Source organism: Citrus clementina, unplaced genomic scaffold (genome assembly GCF_000493195.1).
Source record: "Citrus clementina cultivar Clemenules unplaced genomic scaffold, Citrus_clementina_v1.0 scaffold_3, whole genome shotgun sequence".
NCBI classification, from domain to species: domain Eukaryota; kingdom Viridiplantae; phylum Streptophyta; class Magnoliopsida; order Sapindales; family Rutaceae; genus Citrus; species Citrus x clementina.
The window spans coordinates 43,017,128-43,021,334 of NW_006262339.1; the positions used below are offsets into that span (position 1 = coordinate 43,017,128).

At 40.5% G+C, this 4,207-nt stretch overlaps 1 long non-coding RNA gene across 1 annotated transcript; it reads left to right on the plus strand.

The window, feature by feature from the left end:
* Window positions 1-381: 381 nt before the first annotated feature.
* LOC112100035 lies at window positions 382-791 on the plus strand. Its single transcript, XR_002906293.1, has 3 exons — window positions 382-427; window positions 517-612; window positions 703-791. It is a non-coding gene; the product is annotated as an uncharacterized LOC112100035 (long non-coding RNA).
* The last annotated feature ends 3,416 nt before the right edge of the window (window positions 792-4,207 follow it).

Consider the following 4,207-nt stretch of genomic DNA (forward strand, 5'->3'; position numbering starts at 1 on the left):
GGATGACGTTGGAGTGTATACTGACGTGGGCAATGAAAATTTGTCTACGCCCACGTCATTGTATAGTTTCTACGGGGATGTAAGTGGGGAGAGCGTGCAGGTGTTCACAAAGGTGCCTCCGGGCGTTAGTAAGTTCGGCCGCGCGTACATACCGTCGTATGTTTATAACAGTCCTTACATGATTCCTCCGGTTAGGCGAGGACAGAACGTCCGGCCTTTACCTCGACCCCAAATCATGGAGCATGCGATTGACATGAGTACGAGTGTGGATGTAAATCCACTGAGAGAATTGGAGGACTCTAGTCTGTTTGCTGAGTTTGATCGATGGTTCACTGGTGATAGCAGAGTCCGCCGGAGAGTCCAGCACCCGCGGTCATTCTTTCAAATAATTTTGGGGACAGCTTCGATGGGATGGCTAGGCGATGAGGTATTTATAATTTTCTTGTGGTGTATACTGTTGTGGATTTGTGTATAATTTGTTTTTAAAAAACTCGTAATATTTCTGTTTCTCTACAGCATATTCACGAGTATCTCCGCTTGATTAGCGAGAAACAACGGCAGTATCCAAATGCCTTACTCCAACGTGTCACACATACTGACACATTTTTTTGGGTAACGTGCCGACAAAACTTATAAATTTTATTAAATTATAAAAATTTAAGTTTTATTAATTTATGCATTTCTTGGTTATCTATGTATTAGGTGTTCTTGAATCAGTTATGGAATAACGAGAATTGTGCAGTCGATTCAATGGTATTCGACGACCGCTTGAATAGTTATCTTTGTGGCCGACAGCACACAATGTCTAAATCAATGACGGATGTCGATATGGTATGTACTTTATTACATTTCACATGCTATATAATGAAAATATTCAAGTTGTTGATTTTTCTTTGTTGTATTTTAATTTCATACATGACGAATATGTTTTTCAATTGTTATATGCAGTTACTCATCCCTGTTAACTTGGACGGCGCGCATTGGGTACTAGCACGAGTTGACTTTCGGAAAAACAAAGTCTGGATTTATGACTCATTACTCACAAATCGCGACGACAAAAGGTACAAGTTGAAATTCAAGCCACTTGAAGTTATATTCCCTCGATGGTTGGAATATGTTGGCTTCTACAATATCCGACCGGAGCTGCAGAGTGAAGACCCGTGGAAAGTTATCGCAGTTAAGAGCGCGCCACAACAAGAGCCCGGAACTGGCGATTGCGGTGTTTTTGTATTGATGGTTACGATGTATTTAATGTTCGGGCTTAGATTGGAGTTTAACGCTAGTCATGTCGAGTACTTTAAAAAGAAGATTGCGGTTGATATATTTAATGACGATATTAAATTGTAAACCTATGTAGTAATTTAAATGTTGGAATTTGAATTTTTTTTTACTTCGCGCACTTAAGTTTATATAATTTTAATGCCTCACATTTTAAACTTTAAATAAAGTTTTATGAAATATAAGTGTACAATACACAAAAAATAGTAACAGTTTTAACCAACGAACACAAAAACAATAATAGTTTTAACAAACTCATAACACACAAAATACAACTAACTTCGAGTCGACGCAATGGGATTCTTACATGACACCGACCGCATCTTACAGTCCGCCGGTCAACGTCCTCGCCAGCCGAGGGTATTCTGAGCTCTTTACGACGGCCAGGTGGTGGTGCCTCAACTGGTGGGTATACTTGCATCTCCTAAATTTCATCTGGAATTTTCCAATCAGCCACATCACCAACTGGCTCTACTGGTTGTGCATAAGCCATCGCCAACGATTCTGTAGTGTAAAAGTCCGAGCAAAGGTTAATAAAATCCACCCGGTGTGTTAGACACGCCGCAATTGCATGAGCACACACAAGCTGATCAAGCTGGAACACTCTGCAGGAGCAAGTTCTCTTTTGCAAGTCAACCAACCCTTCCTTAAGCCCACCGCCTATAACTTGAAAGCGATGCGGAGACACCGGCCGAACTATCATTCTTTCAGCTATAATTCTCCTCTCAGTGACTATTTCATCCGCCCATGTTGTTAGCCGAGTAGTCATTGATTCAGCCACAATTTTCCTATCATAAAACCATTGCTGCAATGTTTTCCTAAAGTGATCAACAAGATGAGTCACAGGAAATTTTCGAGGTTCCCTCATGAAAGCATTAACACTCTCCGCGATGTTGGTGGAAAGAATGCTGTACCTCCTACCTTCAAACTGAGACCTTGCCCAATTACACGTACCGACATTATTTTCTAGGTAATCAGCCGCACCCGAGTGGATCATCCACAACCCCTCAAGTTGTCTCTTAAATTCCTCGTGGCCATATGCTTTTGCTGCATTAATAAAGGCAGGCTCAAATTCATCCCAAAGAGCTTTGGACATTCTAAATTGTGACTTAATGTAACCTTTGACGTGGTAAAAACAAACGCCATGAGTTGCATTGTGAAATACTTTAAGAACGGCTCTCCTTATGGCAGTGCATCGATCAGAGATAATTACCAACTCAGGTCTATCACCAATCACTCCGTGTAACTTCATCATAAACCATTCCCAAGCATCATTGTTTTCTGAATCCATGATCCCAATGGCTAACGGATACAATTGATTTTTACCATCAAGACATGTTGCCATGAACATGCTTCCACAATATAGTCCCTTCAGATGAGTATCATCTACAGCAATGACAGGCCAAATGTACTGCATAAACCCCTTGATGGAAGATCCGAGTGCTACAAAATAGTATAAGAAATTACCATCTCTATCTTGCTCGAGGTGAGTGACTGTACCCTCATTCGCTGTAGTTAGTACGTGAGAGTATTTAGGAAGCATGTTGTATGACTCTGTAGGGTTGCCGCGAACTATTTCAAGACCAACTTCTCTCGCCCTATATGCCTGTTGGTATGTTAACTGAACATCGTATTCCTGTTGCATATCTGCTCTTATGTCATTGGGAGTATAAATCCTCTTATCTTGAATATATTTTTCTGCAATAATATGACCGACAACCCGGCTCCTTACTTGATGACGTTCATCAACCAATACCTCATTATGACAAGTGTGTACATTATCAATTCTCTTCACCACCCAAGGCACATTTTGCTCGTTCGAACTGCTAGTTGCTCGAATACGTCATTTACATGATTCTGAACAATAGTGAGCCTCGAAACGTGTCGTAGTAGACCGTGCAATCTTGAAATCAAACTTATCTCTAAAGGCCACCTTGCGTAGTTGTAATATAAGCTCATTCTTCTCAGCAAATAGCTTACCCACGCTTATATCATCTGAGTCACAACTGCTAACAAAGCTTGAAGCAACCATGTTCGAAGGTAAAGTTGGAGCAAGACTTGTAAGGGGGTCAATTCTCCTTCTCGATCGAACCATAGAAGGAATAGGTCTATTGCCTCTGTTATTCACAGGAGTATTATCTTCACACTCATCCTCATGCTTGAACGACGGAACATTCGAAGGACCGGCTCCTCCATCATCACCATCATTATTGAAACGAGTGCCCCGCCTCGTATTATTAGAAGGTTATGCACAAACATTATCCCCCTCTGTCTCATAATTAAAATCATCATTGTCCCGAAAATCATTGTTGTGATACGGAGAATATCGTTGCTCCAACGACGTTGTTATTGGAAATACCGTTGCTCCAACATCCTGTAACGTAACGTCATTATCATCAATGTTGTCATAATTGTCGTGGATTGAAGAGTAATATTGCTACAGCGATATTGTCCTCAGCAACACCTCTTCATCATTATCGGGGCCAGACATATTTGCTCTAAACGAAGTTTCTGTATCGACATGTGGCTCAATACCTTCGCTCGGAACTCGAGGTGATGTGGTCACGAATATAGGAATGCATCCAACATTAGCTACGTCAGATGCCATATGCAACACAACCCTCACCATTTCATCATCACATATATCCATGGGCATTGCACATATACGATATAATGTGTTACTAGACCTCAAAGTTGTCTTCATTGTGATATTATAATCATTAGGGTTTATTTGTAACACCTCGTATACTCTTGCCAATAACTGATCAAACAGATAATTTTTTCCAACCAAAAAAGCTCGATTTTTACCATTCACGTACTCCATACGGTCATTCTCTAATGTCTCCCACCAACCATCGTAACATAATTCAAGTACAACTGAATCCATTAAGCCTGAAATTATAAAAAAAAAATTATTGCAGTCATATTA